We start from the raw sequence: 22,491 nt of genomic DNA, 5'->3' as shown, positions 1-22,491 counted from the left end.
CAATCCGGCATAAATTTTTTGTATAATAATCCACAACTTTAAACCACGAGTAGGGCAATTACGTATCATTAGTTTCATTCTCTCCCAAGCTTGTGCAACATGTTCATGATCAAGTTGCTTAACATTCATAATATCGTTTCCAAGAGAGATGATCTTAGCGGGAGGAAAATACTTAGAGATAAAAGCATCTTTGCACTTGTTCCACGAATCAATACTATTTTTAGGCAAAGACAAAAACCAAGCTTTAGCACGATCTCTAACCGAAAAAGGAAATAGCTTCAATTTAACAATATCATTATCCACATCTTTCTTCTTTGCATATCACACAAATCAATGAAGCTATTTAGATGGGTAGCGGCATCTTCACTTAGAAGGACGGAAAACGGATCTTTCATGACAAGATTCAGCAAAGTAGTATTAATTTCACAAGATCCAACATCGGTAAGAGGAGCAATCGGAGTGCTAATAAAATCATTGTTGTTGGTATTGGTGAAGTCACACAATTTAGTATTATCTTGAGCCATCGTGACAAGCAAGCAAACTAACACACAAGCAAACAAAAAGCAAGCGGGCAAAAAGAGGCAAATAGAGAAAGAGAGGGAGGATAGAGAGAGAGGGCGAATAAAACGGCAAGGGTGAAGTGGGGGAGAGGAAAACAAGAGGCAAATGGAAAATAATGTAATGCGGAAGATAAGGGTATGTGATGGGTGATACGCCTCCAACGTATCTATAATTTTTGATTGCTCCATGCTATATTATCTACTGTTTTGGGCAATATTGAGCTTTATTATCCACTTTTATATTATTTTTGGGACTAACCTATTAACCGGAGGCCCAGCCCAGATTTGCTGTTTTTATGCCTATTTCAGTGTTTTGAAGAAAAGGAATATCAGACGGAGTCGAAATGGAACGAAATCAACTGCAGAAGTTATTTTTGGAAGGAAACACCCTTGACGTGCTTCTTCTGCCTATATAACTCCATATACGCTAAAACTTCCAGAACGCAACATAGATCGGGAGTTCCGCCGCCAGAAGCCTCCGTAGCCACCAAAAACCAATCTAGACCCCTTCCGGCACCCTGCCAGAGGGGGCAATCCTTCTCCGGTGGCCATCTTCATCATCCCGGTGCTCTCCATGACGAGTAGGGAGTAGTTCTCCCTCGGGGCTGAGGGTATGTACGAGTAGCTATGTGTTTGATCTCTCTCTCTCGTGTTCTTGAGATGATACGATCTTGATGTATCGTGAGCTTTGCTATTATATTTGGATCCTATGATGTTTCTTCTCCCCTCTTCTCTCTTGTAATGAATCAAGTTTCCCCTTTTCAAGTAATCTTATCGGATTGAGTCTTTAAAGATTTGAGAACACTTGATGTATGTCTTGCCATGGATATATGTGGTGACAATGGGATACCACGTGCCACTTGATGTATGTTAAGGTGACCAACTTGCGGGTGTCGTGACATTGGGAACCTATGCATAGGGGTTGGCACACGTTTTCGTCGTGATTCTCCGGTAGAACTTTGGGGCACTCTTTGATGTCCTTTGTGTTGGTTGAATAGATGAATCTGAGATTGTGTGATGCATACTGTATAATCATACCCACGGATACTTGAGGTGACCCTGGAGTATCTAGGTGACATTAGGGTTTTGGTTGATTTGTATCTTAAGGTGTTATTCTAGTGTGAACTCTAGGGCTGTTTGTGACACTTATAGGAATAGCCCAACGGATTGATTGGAAAGAATAACTTTGAGGTGGCTTCGTACCCTACCATAATCTCTTGGTTTGTTCTCCGCTATTGATGACTTTGGAGTGACTCTTTGTTGCATGTTGAGGGATAGTTTTATGATCCAATTATGTTAGTATTGTTGAGGGAACTTACACTAGCGTAAGTATGAACCCTAGGCCTTGTTTCCATGCATTGCAATACCGTTTACGCTCACTTTTATCACTTGCTACCTTGCTGCTTTTATTATTTCAGATTACAAAAACTATTATCTACTATCCATATTGCACTTGTATCACCATCTCTTCGCCGAACTAGTGCACTTATACAATTTACTGTTGTATTGGGTTTGTTGGGGACACAAGAGACTCTTTGTCATTTGGTTGCAGGGTTGCTTGAGAGAGACCATCTTCATCCTACGCTTCCTATGGATTGATAAACCTTAGGTCATCCACTTGAGGGAAATTTGCTACTGTCCTACAAACCTGTGCACTTGCAGGCCCAACAACATCTACAAGAAGAAGGTTGTGTAGTAGACATCAAGCTCTTTTCCGACGCCATTGCCGGGGAGGTTAGTGCTTGAAGGTATATATTTAGATCTTGCAATCGAGTCTTTTAGTTTCTTGTTTAATCACTAGTTTAGTTTATAAAAGAAAATTACAAAAAAAATATGGAATTGAGCTTGTCTCATACGCTTCATCTTTTCAATGTCTTTTGTGAAAATGATGGGAAGGAAAACTGTGCTCAAGTACTAGAAGAAGAAATCTATAAAATGTTTGACACTAAATATGTGAATGATGAGCATGATTGCAATGTTGTTAGTATAAATTCTTTGAATATCCATGATTCTAATGATATGCAAAGCCACAAGCTTAGGGAAGCTGTGTTTGATGAAGATGATATTTTTTGTCCCCCAAGTTTTGATGAGCAAATTTATTATGATGAAATCATGCCTCCTATTTATGATGATTATATTGATGAAAGTAGATTTGGAGAGGTCATGACTTTATTTTGTGATGAATCCACTATTCCGGAAGAGGTTCCAATTGATTATGAGAACAAAGTTGCTATCTATGATGATTATTGTGATGACTTGTATGCTATAAAGAATAATGATATCCATGAAACTTTTCATCATGAGTTTAGTTTTCAATTAGATTATGCCTCACATGATAATTATTTTGTTGAGCTTGCTCCCACTATTATTCATGAGAAGAATTTTGCTTGTGTGGAGAGTAGTAAATTTTCTATGCTTATAGATCATGAAAAGAATGCTTTAGGTTCTGGTTATATTGTTGAATTCATTCATGATGCTACTGAAAATTATTATGAGGGAGGAACATATGCTTGTAGGAATTACAATAATATCAAGTTTCCTCTCTATGTGCTTAAAGTTTTGAAGTTATGCTTGTTTTACCTTCCTATGCTAGTTGATTATTGTTCTCATAAGTTGTTTGCTCACAAAATCCTAAGCATGTTAGACTTAAATTTGCTAGTCATATTCTTCATGATGCTATCTTTATGTTTCAATTCTTATCCTTTATGCGAGCATCATTGAAATCATCATGCCTAGCTAGGGGCATTAAACGACAGCGCTTGTTGGGAGGCAACCCATTTTTATTTTTGATTCCTTGCTTTTTGTTCCTGTTTAATAATAAATAATTCATCTAGCCTCTGTTTAGATGTGTTTCTATGCTTTTAATTAGTGTTTGTGCCAAGTAGAACCTTTGGGAAGACTTTGGGAAAGTCTTGTTGATCATGCTGTAAAAAACAGAAACTTTAGCGCTCACAAGAATTACTGGCATTTTTATTTGGAAGTGCTATTTAGTTAATACTTTTTGGAGATGATTAACCGATAAATTCCTCGGGTCCAGAAATTTATTTTAGAATTTTTGGGGTTCCAGATCTTGCGCTAGCTACAGATTACTACAGACTGTTCTGTTTTTGACAGATTCTGTTTTTCGTGTGTTGTTTGCTTATTTTGATGAATCTATGGCTAGTAAAATAGTTTATAAACCATAGATAAGTTGGAGTAAAGTAGGTATAACACCCTTATAAATAAAGAATGAGTTCATTACAGTACCTTGAAGTGGTCTTTTGTTTTCTTTCGCTAACGGAGCTCATGAGTTTTCTACTTTAAGTTTTGTGTTGTGAAGTTTTCAAGTTTTGGGTAAGGATTCGATGGACTATGGAATAAGGAGTGGCAAGAGCCTAAGCTTGGGGATTCCCAAGGCACCCCATGTTAATATTCAAGGATAGCCAAGAGCCTTAGCTTGGGGATGCCCCGGAAGGCATCCCCTCTTTCGTCTTCGTTCATCGGTAACTTTACTTGGAGCTATATTTTTATTCGCCACATGATATGTGTTTTGCTTGGAGCGTCAATTTATTTTGTTAGGATTTGCTTGCTGTTATTTATAACAATGTTTTGTATCTTTCATTCCAATAAAAGTGGCATTAATAGTCTTTACTATGCCTATGTTACAAGTATACATGTTGCTGTTTGAAAACAGAAAGTTTACCGCTGTTGCAATAATTCCCTAGAAAAGTCAGAATGTGATAAAATGTTGAAACCTTTTGCATATTAAGATCTGATAAATTTACTACAGTGGGAATTTTCTTTAATAATTTTTGTAGCTAGGGAAGTATGGATGTTGCAGCATTCTTTACAGACTATCCTGTTTAGGCAGATTGCTGTTATGTTTGCATTGTTTGCATGTGTTTGCTTCTTTAATGATTCTATTTGAGGATAGGACTATTAAATATGCAGAGGCATTTATTATACAATTTTTAATAATAATTTTAGTGATTTGCTACATTAGAGTATGATAAGGTTTTTGCAATGGTTTATACTAACTTATCTCACGAGTCCTTGTTGAGTTTTGCGTGGATGAAGCTTTTGAGATTTAGGGAGACCATGATATGAGAGGAATTAAGGAGACACAAAAGCTCAAGCTTGGGGATTCCCAAGGAACCCCAAGATAATATTTCAAGAAGTCTCAAGCATCTAAGCTTGGGGATGCCCTGGTTGGCATCCCACCTTTCTTCTTCAACAACTATCGGTTAGTATCGGTTGATCCTAAGTTTTTGCTTCTTCACATGATGTTTGCTTTTCTTAGATGTCATTTTATTTTGCTTTGCTTGCTGTTTGAATAGAGTACCAAGATCTGAAATTATTAAATGTTATAGAGTCTTCACATAGTTGCATAATTATTCAACTACTCATTGATCTTCACTTATATCTTTCGGAGTAGTTTGTCATTTGCTCTAGTGCTTCACTTATATCTTTTAGAGCATGGTCGTAGCTTTATTTTATAGAAATAGATGAACTCTCATGCTTCACTTATATTATTTTGAGAGTCTTAAATAGCATGGTAATTTGCTTAAAATCCTAATATGCTAGGTATTCAAGAGTAATAAAATTCTCTTATGAGTGTGTTCAATACTATGAGAAGTTTGATACTTGATAATTGTTTTGAGATATGGAGATGGTGATATTAGAGTCATGCTAGTTGAGTAGTTGTGAATTTGAGAAATACTTGTGTTGAAGTTTGTGATTCCTGTAGCTTGCACGTGTGGTGAACCGTTATGTGATGAAGTCGGAGCATGATTTATTTATTGATTGCCTTCCTTATGAGTGGCGGTCGGGGACGAGCGATGGTCTTTTCCTACCAATCTACCCCCTAGGAGCATGCGCGTAATACTTTGCTTTGATAACTTCTAGATTTTTGCAATAAGTATATGAGTTCTCTATGACTAATGTTGAGTCCATGGATTATACGCACTCTCTCCCTTCCACCATTGCTAGCCTCTCTAGTACCGCGCACCTTTCGCCGGTACCATAAACCCATCATATACCTTCCACAAAACAGCCACCATACCTACCTATATGGCATCTCCATAGCCATTCCGAGATATATTGCCATGCAACTTTCCACCATCTAGTTCATCATGACACATCCATCATTGTCATATTGCTTAGCATGATCATGTAGTTGACATCGTATTTGTGGCAAAGCCAGCGTTCATAATTCTTTCATACATGTCACTCATGCATAATTACACATCCCGGTACACCGTCGGAGGCATTCATATAGTCATATCTTGTTCTAGTATCGAGTTGTAATCATTGAGTTGTAAATAAATAGAAGTGTGATGATCATCATTCAATAGAGCATTGTCCCAAAAAAGAAAGGCCAAATAAAAAAAGGCCAAAAAAAAAAGAAAGGCCAAATATAAAAAAAGGGGCAATGCTACTATCCTTTTACCACACTTGTGCTTCAAAGTAGCACCATGATATAGCGAGTCTCATATATTGTGCTTCAAAGTAGCACCATGTTCTTCATATAGAGAGTCTCATATGTTGTCACTTTCATATACTAGTGGGAATCTTTAATTATAGAACTTGGCTTGTATATTCCAATGATGGGCTTCCTGAAAATGCCCTAGGTCTTCGTGAGCAAGCGAGTTGGATGCACACCCACTAGTTTATTTTTGAGCTTTCATACATTTATAGCTCTAGTGCATCCATTGCATGGCAATCCCTACTCACTCACATTGATATATATTGATGGGCATCTCCATAGCCCGTTGATATGCCTAGTTGATGTGAGACTATCTTCTCCCTTTTGTCTTCTCCACAACCACCACTCTATTCCACCTATAGTGCTATGTTCATGGCTCATGCTCATGTATTGCGTGAAGATTGAAAAAGTTTGAGAACATCAAAAGTATGAAACAATTGCTTGGCTTGTCACCGGGGTTGTGCATGATTTAAATATGTTGTGTGGTGAAGATGGAGCATAGCCAGACTATATGATTTTGTAGGGATAACTTTCTTTGGCCATGTTATTTTGAGAAGACATGATTGCTTTGTTAGTATGCTTGAAGTATTATTATTTTTATGTCAATATTAAACTTTTGTCTTGAATCTTATTGATCTGAATATTCATGCCACAATTAAGAAGAATTACATTGAAATTATGCCAACTAGCATTCCACATCAAAAATTATCTTTTTTATCATTTACCTACTCGAGGACGAGCAGGAATTAAGCTTGGGGATGCTTGATACGTCTCCAACGTATCTATAATTTTTGATTGCTCCATGATATATTATCTACTGTTTTGGGCAATATTGGGCTTTATTATCCACTTTTATATTATTTTTGGGACTAACCTATTAATCGGAGGCCCAGCCCAGATTTGCTGTTTTATGCCTATTTCAGTGTTTTGAAGAAAAGGAATATCAAACGGAGTCGAAACAGAACGAAATCAACTGGAGAAGTTATTTTTGGAAGGAAACACCCCTGACCTGCTTCTTCTGCCTATATAACTCCATATACCCTAAAACTTCCAGAACACAACATAGATCGGGAGTTCCGCCGCCAGAAGCCTCCGTAGCCACCAAAAACCAATCTAGACCCGTTTCGGCACCCTGCTGGAGGGGGCAATCCTTCTCCGGTGGCCATCTTCATCCTCCCAGTGCTCTCCATGACAAGGAGGGAGTAGTTCTCCCTCGGGGCTGAGGGTGTGTACCAGTAGCTATGTGTTTGATCTCTCTCTCTCTCGTGTTCTTGAGATGATACAATCTTGATGTATCACGAGCTTTGCTATTATATTTGGATTCTATGATGTTTCTTCTCCCCTCTTCTCTCTTGTAATGAATCGAGTTTCCCCTTTTGAAGTAATCTTATTGTATTGAGTCTTTAAAGATTTGAGAACACTTGATGTATGTCTTGCCATTGATATCTGTGGTGACAATGGGATACCACGTGCCACTTGATGTATGTCAAGGTGAGAAACTTGCGGGTTTCGTGACATTGGGAACCTATGCATAGGGGTTGGCACACGTTTTCGTCGTGATTCTCTGGTAGAACTTTGGGGCACTCTTTGAGGTCCTTTGTGTTGGTTGAATAGATGAATCTGAGGTTGTGTGATGCATATCGTATAATCATACCCACGGATACTTGAGGTGACATTGGAGTATCTAGGTGATATTAGGGTTTTGGTTGATTTGTATCTTAAGGTGTTATTCTAGTACGAACTCTAGGGCTGTTTGTGACACTTATAGGAATAGCCCAACAGATTGATTGGAAAGAATAACTTTGAGGTGGTTTCGTACCCTACCATAATCTCTTCGTTCGTTCTCCGCTATTAATGACTTTGGAGTGACTCTTTGTTGCATGTTGAGGGATAGTTTTATGATCCAATTATGTTAGTATTGTTGAGGGAACTTACACTAGCGAAAGTATGAACCCTAGGCCTTGTTTCCACGCATTGCAATACCGTTTACGCTCACTTTTATCACTTGCTACCTTGCTGTTTTTATTATTTCAGATTACAAAAACTATTATCTACTATCCATATTGCACTTGTATCACCATCTCTTCGCCGAACTAGTGCAGCTATACAATTTATGTTGTATTGGGTGTGTTGGGAACACAAGAGACTCTTTGTCATTTGGTTGCAGGGTTGCTTGAGAAGACCATCTTCATCCTACGACTCCTACGGATTGATAAACCTTAGGTCATCCACTTGAGGGAAATTTGCTACTGTCCTACAAACCTGTGCACTTGCAGGCCCAACAACGTCTACAAGAAGAAGGTTGTGTAGTAGACATCAATGGGTACTTGGTATATTGACTTTTGCGTAGACCTCCCCGACAACGGCGCCAGAAATCCTTCTTGCTACCTCTTGAGCACTGCGTTGGTTTTCCCCGAAGAGGAAGGGATGATGCAGCAAAGTAGCGTAAGTATTTCCCTCATTTTTTGAGAACCAAGGAACCAATCCAGTAGGAGGCTACGCGCGAGTCCCTCGTACCTGCACAAAACAAATAAATCCTCGCAACCAACATGAATAGGGGTTGTCAATCCCTACACGACCACTTACGAGAGTGAGATCTGATAGATATGATAAGATATTTTTGGTATTTTTATGATAAAGATGCAAAGTAAAAAGGAAAGGAAATAACTAAGTAGTAGGAGATTAGTATGATGAAGATAGACCCGGGGGCCATAGGTTTCACTAGTGGCTTGTCTCGAGAGCATAAGTATTCTACGGTGGGTGAACAAATTACTGTTGAGCAATTGACAGAATTGAGCATAGTTATGAGAATATCTAGGTATGATCATGTATATAGGCATCACGTCCGAGACAAGTAGACCGACTCCTGCCTGCATCTACTGCTATTACTCCACTCATCGACCGCTATCCAACATGGATCTAGAGTATTAAGTTAAAAACAAAGTAACGCCTTAAGCAAGATGACATGATTTAGAGGGATAAACTCATGCAATATGATGAAAACCCCATCTTGTTATCCTCGATGGCATCAATACAATACGTGCCTTGCTGTCCCTACTGTCACTAGGAAAGGACACCACAAGATTGAACCCAAAGCTAAGCACTTCTCCCATTGCAATAAAGATCAATCTAGTAGGCCAAACCAAACTGATAATTCGAAGAGACTTGCAAAGATAACCAATCATACATAAAAGAATTCAGAGAAGATTCAAATATTGTTCATAGATAGACTTGATCATAAGCCCACAATTCATCAGTCTCAACAAACACACCGCAAAAGGAAGATTACATCGAATAGTTCTCCACAAGAGAGGGGAGAACATTGTATTGAGATCCAAAAAGAGAGAAGAAGCCATCTAGCTACTAACTATGGACCTGTATGTCTGAGGTAAACTACTCACACTTCATCGGAGGGGCTATGGTGTTGATGTAGAAGCCCTCCATGATCGATGCCCCCTCTGGCGGAGCCCTGTAACAGGCCCCATGATGGGATCTCTTGGATACAGAAAGTTACGGCGGTGGAATTAGGGTTTTTGCTCCGTATCTGATCATTTGGGGTACGTAGGTATATATAGGAGGAAGGAGTATGTCGATGGCGCAATAGGGGGCCCACGAGGGTGGAGGGCGCGCCTGGGGGGGGGGGGTAGGCACGCCCCCCTACCTCGTGGTCTCCTCTTTTGTGTCTTGACGTAGGGTCCTAGTCTCCTGGGTCTTGTTCGTTGAGAAAATCATGTTCTCGAATGTTTCATTCCGTTTGGACTCCGGTTGGTATTCCTTTTCTCCGAAACCCTAAAACATGCAAAAAACAACAATTCTGGGCTGGGCCTCCTGTTAATAGGTTAGTCCCAAAAATAATATAAAATTGGATAATAAAGCCCAATAATGTCCAAAACAGTAGATAATATATCATGGAGCAATCAAAAATTATAGATACGTTGGAGACGTATCATATATATAGGCTCCACAGAAAATCTAACCGTTACACACAATTTATCAAACTCGGTGGAACCGAATAGTTAAACTCGGTCAGACCAATTTAGTTCAAAATGTGAACGTTAGGCTTTTCGGTGGGACCGACATGTCAACTCGGTGGGACCGATTTCATTAGGGTTAGGGCATAACGTAATCTTGGTGAGACCGATCACATGAACTCGGTGAGACCGATTTCTGTAATAGGCAAACAGAGAGTTGATCAGGCAAACTCGGTGGGACCAATCACTCATTTTTGTGGGACCGAAACGTTATGAAAAGGAAACATAAAGTTTGCATTGCGAACTCGGTGGGACCATACGCTCATCTTGGTTAGACTGAAACATTACGAAGGGAAACGGAGAGTTTGCAATCCCATCTCGATGAGACCGAGATCCCTATCGGTGAGACCGAACTAATTAGGGTTTCTGCCTATGGCTATGTCAAAAGAACTTGGTGGCGCCAGATAGATCAAATCGGTAGGGACGAGTTTGACTTTTGGTTTGGGACATATGTGGATATGAGAAAGTGGTTGAGGGCTTTTGGAGCATATCACTAAGAATTTTGAGCAACCAAGCCATTAATAAACACCTCATCCCCTTTTAATAGTATTGGCTTTTCCTATGGACTCAATGTGATCTTGGATCACTAAAATAAAAGTGTAGAGTCTTGAACTTGAGCCAATATGTGTCCTTAGCATTTTGAGGGGCCCACATCTCTAGTCCATGCCATGCCTATCATTGAACTTTCCGAAATGATCATCTTGAAAGAGTATTAGTTCAATGAACTATATGATGTTAATAATTACCAAAACCACCCAGGGATTAGTTGCACTTTCAGTCTCCCCCTTTTTGGTAATTGATAACAACATATAGATCGAAGCTTCGACAAATGATAATTAGAAAGAAATATATCGTTGCTTTGAGAAGTATGTGATAAGCAAGAGCTCCCCCTAAATTTGTGCATTATTTAAAATTTGCTTTTGAATGCAAATACACAATCGATTGGGATCATGGGTTACTCTTCCATGTCACATACATCTTGGTGGAGCCGCTCGAAATGATAGTAAATGAAACATGCACTCGTCACCAAGGCAAAGTGAATGATCATACATGAGAGATAGATAGTAGCATCACTCAAGCACAAGCATTAAGGTATGATATGATCAAACACATGATCATACAAGTATCTCACACAAAGAGTAACACAGAGTATCATCCAAGCAAGCACAAAAAAGTATTAAAAGGGTAGCAAAAGAAACAACGAGAAGCAAAACACTCTCTCTCACGAAGCCTATGATCTATACACTTTCTCCCCCTTTGGCAACAAGTTACCAAAAAGCTCGAAAATGCATAGTGCTATGCGTGTCTCTAGGCTTGATCTTCGGGAGGGGGTGTTGAGAAGACTCCAAGGACGAATGCATCTGTGGAAGTTGTAGGAGGTAGTGGAGTGGCAACTGGAGGGGCTACTGATGATGTGGTTGCAGGTGCTGATGTAGTAGCGCGTGTATCTGTCACATGCACTACTACAAATCTCTATGCCCTAGGCACTCTTTGAAAGGCATCTGCAGTAGCTTTCCCTTTCCTTTCTTTAGCTTCTTCCTGGAGCTACTCAAGAGCTGTCTGCATCTTTGTCACCTTCAAGTCAAGATCATAGAATTTTGTTTCAATGATCCTCTCCAGGCTCTCTTGGTTCTGGGATAGGGTGGCCAATCCTTTCTCAATCCTCAAGGTGGCTTGAATAAGATATCCAAGTTGATCTTGCTTTGACTTGAGGAATACTTGAGAAGCCTCTACAACACTTGTCATCTTTGCTGCCTTCTCAGCTTTTGCTTTCTCCCTCTTCTCTTGAGCCTCTAAAGATGTGGGATCTTCTTCATCCATGACAACTATGCTGTCTTCAAAGTCCAGCATCAAGGGAAGATGTTCCTTGTCCAATAGGTATGTGCATGTGCCCATCTTGGAGTTGGTGAGCATTTGGATGTGTCCAATAGGTCTGTACTTGTCCTCTTGATTGTCTCAACAATCAAACTCATCACTTTGAACTTTTGGGGCACATCAAACAACTGCAGCAAATTGATGGAATGGCCTCTGATCATCCTGTGATCTCCTGATTTGGGCAACATGGTGTGCCTCAAGATGGTGTTGACGGTGGTCAGACCAGACAACAGATAATATACATAGCCTAGCTTATGATTCTACAAGGCTTTGTTAGGAATCTCCTTATACATGTTGGTCGTGGAGTTGTGATCTTTCTTCTTCTTGGCATAGACAGCTATATCATGCTCTGCAGGGGCATTGATCAGCTTGGCCCACTCAGCAACTGTTGATTGGTACCTTGTACCTTCAGACATCCAAACGATCCTTCCATCAAGATAGAAATGAGCCGTAGAGTAGAATTTCATGATGAGCTCGTCATTCCAGTTGGTGAGTTTTTGACCCACAAAAGTATCTACTCCACATGATCTGAAACTTTCATGCACTCCTAGGAAGTGGTCTTCATTGTTGTCGATGTGCTTCCAGTCAACCTACTTCATATCATAGACAATAGGCTTCTTATCCAAAAGAATAGTTTCATAGAAGTCTTGTTGCTCCTTGGTGTGAAACCTATAATCCACAGTAGTCCTCCTCCTCACAGCATATGGATTTGATTGTCTCTTCAATCTGAGTCTTGCATCCTTTCTGATTTTCATATTTTTTGCCACTCGATGATTATCATCATGGTTAGGGATTTTAGGCTTTAGCTTCCTAAGCACTTGGGATTCAGCATATTCTTCCTCTTCAATCTCAGGCACTGGGGCCTTGTTCTTCTCATCAGCTGGTATGTTCCTTGTGATCCTCTTTGGTGCAGTCTTGGGGGTTGGAGCAGAAGCTTTGGGGGCAGTCTTGGGCTTTGAAGGAGCAGCCCCAGACTTGATGACATCCCCCATTAGCTTTGGAGCTTTAGGTGCTGGTACATCATCCTCTTCTTCTTCCTCTTCCTCATCAGACTGAATCATCATTAAGGGTTTCCCAATAACTCTGGCCATAGTTTTCTTGGCCCTCTCCTTTCTCTTCTTGCCCTCACCAACAGCCTCTTCAATAGTTGATTTGGAAGTCTCAAGTGTGGAGGCTCTGGCCTTAGAAGTGGGCACTCTCTTTGCAGGAGCCTTCTTGTGCATACCAGGCTTTGTAGATGCAGTTGTGCCAAATTCTTTCTTGACAACCTTCTTTCTCTTGGAGCTGACCTCCTCCTCAGCAACTACATAATCTTCATCTTCATAATCAGAATTTTTCTTCCTCCTTTGCCTAGTAGCAGCCATATGCAAGTTGCTAGGAGTACTTCTGCTGCCTTCATCATAACTATCAGAGGGACTAGTGCCCTCACTCAGATTCACTTTCTCTTCAGACTTGTTCTGGCTATCACTCTGATCTGACATCCTTGACACTGCAAACTGAAGGATGACCCTGTGAATAGTTATAGATGAGTTAGAGTCGATGAGCATCACAAAGTGCAGAGGTTTTTGCAAAACAAATAAGTCAAAAACTTAGTTTTAGTTTTCCACAAAAAGCATTTCGGAGTTACCGATTTGTTAAACTAGGTGACACCGAAGCAACTTTTGGAGTCTAAACTAGTGAAATCGGTCAGACCGAGACACGGTTCGGTGACTCTGAGATTGCTAGGGTTTCACTGAGAGTTGAACTCGGTCACACCGATTTGCAAGTTTCGGTTAGACCGAAGCTTACAAGTGCAATGGCCTAAGCCAAATCGGTGAGACCGATTTCCACAATTCGGTCGGTCTGAGATGAGTTCGGCGGAAACCTAACCTTAAATTTTCAAATCAAAACTAATCTAATGGAAGTTTTTATTGGATAGACTGATCACATACGTGGTCAGAAACATGGCATTGACTTTGTGCTAAGAATCAGAGGTAAGGATTGCACAAAGATTCGAACTCATGACCTAACTTCGCAATGAGCTCGCTATGGCGGCAATGGCGGTGTAGAATTTCGTTGACGGCGATGGAGACCAGCGGCGGGAGGTCGCTAACGATGAGAGGACGATCCGGAGGCCCGAGTTGGCAGAGCAGCACACGCGCGGGCGAAGAGGTTTTGGATAAATTTCCAAATTTTGACCCGTCGGTATAATATATCCTGACCCTTTCGGTGTGAGCGAGTGGAACAACTCGGTGGCACCGAGATGCAGAATCACAAGCGGTTACTGCAAATCGGTGTGACCGAATGGTTCTAATTGGTTGCACCGAGATTGAAAACCTAGATCAACTCAGTGAACTCGGTGTGACCGAAAAGGATGAATCGGTCAGACCGAAACGTACAGAGAGGTTTTGGAAGTTTAAGTCTATGACGAATCAGTGACTCCGAGTGCTCCTCACCCAGAGGGTTCGAATCTGACTTGATCAAAATTTGTGGTGTAGCATGAATGGAGTTTGATACGAGAAAAGTATAGATAGATAGAGGAGGTTCTTAGGTACTCTTGTCCATCCATTTGGCAAAAGAAGAAGAGACAAACAATCAAAGCAACAAATGGATGTCCTCGAATGGGAAAAATATGCAATCAACATACTCACACAATAAAATGGCAAATGAAATATGTGGCAAAGCATGCACAAACACTCTAGCATCTATCAAGCAATTGGCGATGACTAGGTCATCTATATATGAGTATATTGACTTAGGAGTCAAATGAGAACATTTGATCATAGGTGATACTCATCATTTAAGCACAAGTGGGGTTACCACTTTTACATAAAGCATTGTTGTGTTCACACCATTAGAGTTGCTTTAGCTCAATTCTTAGAGTAAAGCTCCCCCTAGATGTGATATCCCCCCTAAAAGGGATGAACTAACCTTGGGTTTTGTCGATGATGACTTCATGTAGATGTTGAAGATGTGGATGCTCAAAGTTGATGTAGATCATTTGGAGCAATCCATTGGAGTGAGTTGCACTTTCAATACCTACACGGGTTAGTCCCACAAGGAACAAGCAAGGATATCCATAGACATAGAGTGTAGTTTGCACAAGATGATGTCCATGAAAGCATTAGGTTACCTTGTCCCTTGTCTTACCAACAAGAGGGTTTGTGACTCCTTGAACTAGTGCAAGATGTGAAAGTTGTTTGCACTTGTTCTCGCCAAAATGATATGAGTGAAGTATGTTGGCGTAGTCACCCTCAAGAACTCTCTAGTTCTTCTTCTTCGGGATCCACATCAACTTGATGGGAATCCTTGGAGTTGTAGTTGTACTTGATGAATTAGAACTCGATGTGGTCTTGTGGACCCACTTGACCAAGGCCTTGGGAGCTTCTTCAAATGCATAAATCTCCTCTTGAAGCTTGTCCTTGCCTTTTAGCTTGTGGTCATGTGATGGAAGATCATCTTGAGCTTGTGTACCCTTGAAAGAAGTTGGATCATACTTCTCTCGTTGAGGAACGAACTTCTTCTTGGGGTATTGATCTTCTTCACATTCAACTCCATTGGCATTGAACTTTCATTCAAAACCAACACCTTGATTCTTCCGGTGACTTCCTTACTTGCGTACAATTTCCTAGAATTGCTTACTTCCAGCAAGGCTCTTGTAAACACCTTTCTCTATAATTCCCTTCAATAAGCTATTTTCTTGCTCAAGAGTAACTTGGCTAAGAGAATCATTAGTGGAATCAAGAGAACTACTAGAAGCAACAACATTGGATTTAAATTGATTATTGTTACTACTAGAAGAAGAATATTTGTTACTCTTGTTGCTAGATTTTATTTGTGCCATATAAGTAGACAAGAGTAATGCTTGGCAATGTTAGAAGAACTTTTCTTGCAAAGATCATCATTGATTGCTTTTAAAAACCCATGCTCTTGCTTAAGGTTGAGCTTTTCAAAGCGTAGCTTCTCATGAGTCTTTAAAAGTTCTTGATGATCTTCCAAGGTAGTTTTATGAGCTAACTTAAGAGTGTTTAGTTCTTTACTTAGATGCTCGATCTCCTTCTTATCATCGTCATTCGTTTTATCTTGATTAGCATGATTAATAGCAAGTTCACCATAGTTTTCATCACTAGAGTTGTCAACAAGTAAATCATCATCACCTAGCAAATCATCTTCATCACTATTGAAATCAACATACTCGGGGTGTGATACCTTTGGGCCTTTAGCCATGAAGCATCTTCTAGTCCCTTCATTTGGTGAGTCAAATATGTCATATGAGTAGGTTGACAGAAGTGCTAGACCGGCAACACCTTCATCTTGAGTATATTCTGAGTCGGAGTGATAACTTCTCTTGGAGTGATGGTCGGAATTGGATACCCATTCACCAACATGAGCTTGATGTCTTCGTTTTGTGTAGCTTCTTGATGACTTGTCCTTCCTTTTCGAATCCTTGCTTCTACGAGAGGTTCTTCGTTCATAACGATCATCTCTACTCCTTCTCTCTCTTAGAGGTGATTCTTCTCTTCTACTTCTCCTTTTAGGTGAGTCTTCACTTCTTTTGTAGTGAGTCGTCCACTCACTGGAGTAGTGTCCGGGTCTTCCACAATTGTAGCAATTACGCTCACGACTAGACGATCTTTTTGTCATTGTAGGACCTTGACTTGGAACTTCTTTCTTTGCTTCTACTCTTGTAGAACTTGTTGAAATTCTTCACCATTAGGCTCACTTCCTCATTGAAGACTTGTTTCTCACTTGATGATGTAGGAGCATCACATGAGGCTTTGTAAGCACCACTTGACTTGTTGTGAAGCTCTTCTTTATCCTTGAGTGACATCTCATGAGCAACAATTCTACCAATGACTTCCGTAGGCTTGAGATCTTTGTAGTTGGGCATCATTTGAATCAATGTGCACACGGTATCATAGTTTCCATCCAAGGCTCTTAGGATATTCTTGATGATGAATCTTTCGGTCATCTTTTCACTTCCTAAGCCGGCTATCTTATTTGTGATGATAGCAAGCCTAGAGTACATTTCAGCCACGCCTTCACCATCCTTCACTTTGAACTTGTCAAGCTGACTTTGAAGCACATCCAATTTGGATTCCTTGACGAAGTCGGTACCTTCGTGCATATCAATCAAAGTATCTCAAATTTCCTTAGCATTCTCAAGATGGCTGATTTTGTTGAATTCTTCTGGACACAATCCTTTGAATAGGATATCGCAAGCTTGAGCATTGTATTGCATCATCCTCAACTCTTCCGCGGTAGCTTCATGATTTGGTTCTCTCCCATCGAAGAATTCACCTTGCAAGCCAATACACACAATAGCCCAAATGGCGGGGTTATGTCCAAGAATATGCATTTTCATCTTATGCTTCAAAGTAGAAAAATTAGTACCATCAAAGTAAGGACCTCTACGATGGTAATTTCCCTCGCTAGACGCCATACTCTCCTAGGTTACGAAACCAAGGCTATGATCACCAAAGCTTTGGAAATCAATGCAAATGGAGATCAAAGCTCTAATACCACTTGTAGGATCGAAAGTATGTCTAGAGGGGGTGACACTACAGAAGAAGTACACTTTCGTGATGATACGTGTTTGTCACAGTATGTCACATTTTCTATCATGCATGTACATCCATGACAAATTTATGATAGAATCAAGATAGTCATACCTGTGTTGTCATAGAAGTGTTCCATGACATTAGCAAAATTATCATCACGGAAGTGTCCACTTCCAAGATGATAAATCACGTGTCATGGAAGTGCTTTCGTCAAGGGTGACCGACACGTGGCATCCACCATAACGGGTCACCGTTAAGCTATCGGGTCCGGTTTTGGATCCGATAACCCGCTAACAACCTGGACCAATGAGGATTTTCCACGTGTAAAATTCTCATTGGCCGGAGGAAACACGTGTTGGCTCACCATTGGGAGAGATGTCATCCATTCATTGGATAGGAGGCGCCTATGATACGTCGACACGTGGCACGGCCCAACAGAGGCCCATTCTGGTGAAAAGGCCGGCCTGTTTGACTTGGTCAAAAGGTAACGGGCCGGCCCACAGAAAGCATGTTAATGGCCTGTTCGTATATAGCCCATTTATGGCCCGCTAACTCACGGCCCGTTACGACCTGTTGAAATTAAGCCCAGTAGCTTCATCTAGGCTGTCCAATATGATTCCATCCCATTGTAACATCCGGCGCATGTATGGCCCATGATGTCTTTCGGCCCATACAAGGCCATTTATAACTCTTGGCCCATTAATGGCCCGTGGTGAATCTGGCCCGCGATGAACAGTGTACCCCTTTGTACCCATTAATGGCCAATTATTCCATTGGGCCCATTTTAGCCCGTGTTATTCTTCCGTCCTTCTCAGGGCCCATATATTCTTGGGCTCATTTCCAGCATTCGGTTACTTACGGCCCGTCATTGGCCTTTTCTGCTTGTGCGCCAAATTCAGCCCGCGGTTACAATCAGCCCATTTGCGGCCAGTTAATCCATTGGGCCATTTTCATAACGTCATCAAATACGGCCTGTTATTGTCGGCCCATGAATGGACGATTCCAAATCTAGCCCGTTTACGGCCCATAATGTGGTCTGTTATTGGCACATGTTTGGCCTATCAATCATACGGCACGTAGAACGCCCATTGATGCTTTGGACCATAGAAGGCCCATTGATTCTACAGCCCGTAGAAGGCCCATTCTTTCTACGGCCCTAAGAAGGCCTGAGGGAGTCCTAGATTAGGGGGTCTCCGGACAGCCGGACTATCTCTATTGGATGGACTGTTAGACTATGAAGATACAAGATTGAAGACTTCGTCTCGTGTCCGGATGGGACTCTACTTGGCGTGGAAGGCAAGCTAGGCAATACGGATATGGATATCTCCTCCGTTGTAACCGACCTTGTGTAACCCTAACCTTCTCCGGTGTCTATATAAACCGAAGGGTTTTAGTCCGTAGGATAACAACCACAACATACAATCATACCATAGGCTATCTTCTAGGGTTTAGCATCTCCGATCTCGTGGTAGATCTACTAGTGTACTACCCATATCATCAATATTAATCAAGCAGGATGTAGGGTTTTACCTCCATCAAGAGGGCCCGAACCTGGGTAAAACATCGTGTCCCCTGCCTCCTGTTACCATCCGGCCTAGACGCACAGTTCGGGACCCCCTACACGAGATCCGCCGGTTTTGACACCGACATTGGTGCTTTGATTGAGAGTTCCTCTATGCCGTCGCCGTTAGGCTTGATGGCTCCTACTATCATCGATAGCGATGCGGTCCAGGGTGAGACTTTTCTCCCCGGACAGATCTTCGTATTCGGCGGCTTTGCACTGCGGGCTAATTCGCTTGGCCATCTGGAGCAGATTGAAAGCTACGCCCCTGGCCATCAGGTCAGATTTGGAAGCTTAAACTACACGGCCGATATCCGTGGAGATTTGATCTTCGACGGATTCAAGCCTCTGCCTTGTGCGCCACGCGGTCACGATGAGCATGACTTAGCTCTCCCATCGGACAGTGTTAAGGAGATCGCACCGGCAGCCGCTCCGACCCTCAATTCGGAGCCAGTCGCGCCTTCCGCAGATGGGTGGATGGACCCGCCACGGAGGCCTTACCCTCAGCGGCGATCGAGCCGAACATCGACCTTGCCTTGCACGAGAGCCGTGTTGTTAAACTGCCGGATCCTTCTCCGGCCACGGACTCCGAACCGCCTGCGCCCGTTCCTATCGAATCCGATTGGGCGCCGATCATGGAGTTTACCTCCGCGGATATTTTTCAGCACTCGCCCTTTGGCAACATACTGAACTCATTAAGGTCTCTCTCCTTGTCAGGAGAATCCTGGCCGAACTATGTCCGGCAGGATTGGGATGCGGACGACGAAGAAATTCGACACCCACCCACCACCCACTTAATAGCCACTGTCGATGACTCAACCGACATGCTCGACTTCGACTCCGAAGACATCGACGGTATGGACGACGATGCGGGAGGCAAAAAGGAACCACCGCCCATAGGGTGCTGGATGTCCACCTCATCATATGACGTATACATGGTGGACACACCAAAAGAAGACGACGACGAGGAACGGAAGGACGCAACGAAGGCATGTTCCCTCGAGAAGCAGTCAAAGCGGCGGCATAAGCGCCGCCCAACATCCTGCCTCGGCAGAAGTACCGATCATACAGACGTAGCATTGGAGCAGGGCGAACCACTGCCGGACCACGGCAACACGGAGAATCAAACCAAACAAACCAATTCTGTCAAAGATAATAGTCCGGACGACATAACGCCGGACAGGCACCCGGAGCAGCAGAATGCCCGTCAAAGGCTTGTTGCCACCGCGAGGAGTCTGAAAAAGCAGAAGCAAAGGCTCAAGGCTGCGCTGGACACACTCCAAATCCAATGGAGTAAAGTACTCACCACAGCAGCGAAGTACGACGGCAATCGCCCCACCAACAGCTACCCAAAGCGGAAGTTGCTACCTGAATTCGATGAGGAGGCCTTAGACCCCCCACAACCAAAAATTAAAATAGCCATCTGGCCGGATAGACGACCTCACGGCCAACATAAAGCGGCAAGCAACGCCGCACATAAGCCAATACGCGGTCTACGCGAGGGCTCGCATCAAAAGGACGGCGAAACCAGATCCATCTATGGACCACGCAAGCATGCTCCAGCATACAATGCAACACAACAAACATCCGAACAACGCGGTACACCCAGATATAGGGGTGCCGCACACCCCCTATGTTTCACCGATGAGGTGCTGGACCATGAATTTCCAGAGGGATTCAAACCCGTAAACATAGAGGCATACGATGGAACAACAGACCCTGGGGTCTGGATTGAGGACTATATCCTCCATATCCATATGGCTCGGGGAGATGATCTCCACGCCATTAAGTATTTACCCCTCAAACTCAAAGGGCCAGCTCGGCACTGGCTTAAGAGCCTCCCCGAAAGCTCCATTGGAAGCTGGGAAGAGCTCGAAGACGCCTTTCGGGCAAATTTTCAAGGGACTTATGTCCGACCTCCGGACGCGGATGATTTGAGTCATATAACTCAACAGCCCGGAGAGTCAGCCCGAAAGCTTTGGAACAGGTTTCTTACTAAAAAGAACCAAATTGTCGACTGTCCGGACGCCGAAGCCTTGGCAGCTTTTAAGCATAGCGTCCGTGACGAATGGCTTGCCAGACACACCTCGGCCAAGAAAAGCCGAGAACAATGGCAGCATTAACAAGCCTCATGACCCGCTTTTGCGCGGGTGAGGATAGCTGGCTAGCCAGATGCAGCAGCAGCGACCCCAGTACATCCGAAGTTAGAGATGGAAACGGGAAATCACGGCGCAACAACAATAACAAACGCCGGAATAAAGAAGACAGCACGAAGAGCATGGCAGTAAACGCCGGATTCAAAAGCTCTCGGCCAGGTCAGCAAAAGCCGCCCTCTAAAGGCGCCAGAGACGAACTGTCCAACCTAAACAAAATTCTGGACCAAATATGTCAGATCCATAGCACCCCTGGTAAACCCGCTAATCATACCCACAGAGAATGTTGGGTCTTCAAGCAGTCCGGCAAGCTCAACGCCGTACACAAGGGGGAGGATACACCAAGCGAAGACGAGGATGAGCCTCTCAAGCAAGACACTGGGGAACAAAAGAAATTTCCACCAGAAGTCAAAACAGTAAACGTGTTACACGTGATCAAGGGGAGAAACAAAACGGCACTCCCAGAAAAATATGCCCAAGGGCCTATCACCGCGGAGTCCTGCCACTGGTCGTCTCAACCGATCACTTTCGACCATCGTGATTACTCAGCAAGTATCCGGCGTGCAGGATGGGCTGCCCTGGTATTAGACCCAATAATTGACGGATACCACTTCAAACGAGTCTTGATGGACGGTGGCAGCAGTCTAAACCTGATATACCAGGATACAATCCGTGAAATGGGGATAGACCCAATGAAAATTTGCCATAACAATACTACCTTTAAAGGAGTAACGCCAGGCCCAGGGGCTCATTGCATGGGCTCCCTGCTACTAAATGTTATATTCGGCTTCCCCGATAACTTCCGTAGCGAATATTTAACCTTCCACATTGCTCCGTTCAAAAGTGGCTATCAAGCACTACTTGGACGCGAAGCTTTCACTCGCTTTAATGCAATACCGCATTACGCTTCCCTCATGCTCAAGATGCCCGGTCCACGTGGCATCATTACAGTGAATGGAAGTATTGAGCGATCTTTGCGTGCCGAAGAGAGTGCGGCTGCCTTGGCAGCCGCATACTAAAAACGGCCTCACCAACTAAAGCATTTAACAGGTCATCAAGACCATGGACACAGTTAGACGAGTCCGGTGCAGCTATATGCAATTCATACCGGATCGATGGTCACACCCCTATTAAAAATACAAGGGGCTCAACGCGCGTAGACAAGTGGCAATTTTTACTCATCTTGAATTATACATGGTTTCTTTAAAAACTATCTTTTTGCACGACAACTTTTTCACCTAAGTTCCTCTCTTTTACAGATGATCATCCTGCTACACCCGTCCAGGATACGGCACAACAGAGACACA

This window comes from Triticum aestivum, chromosome 3A, assembly GCF_018294505.1.
Source record: "Triticum aestivum cultivar Chinese Spring chromosome 3A, IWGSC CS RefSeq v2.1, whole genome shotgun sequence".
NCBI lineage: Eukaryota > Viridiplantae > Streptophyta > Magnoliopsida > Poales > Poaceae > Triticum > Triticum aestivum.
The sequence above is the reverse complement of the archived record's forward strand: the minus strand, read 5'-3'. Positions refer to the sequence as shown.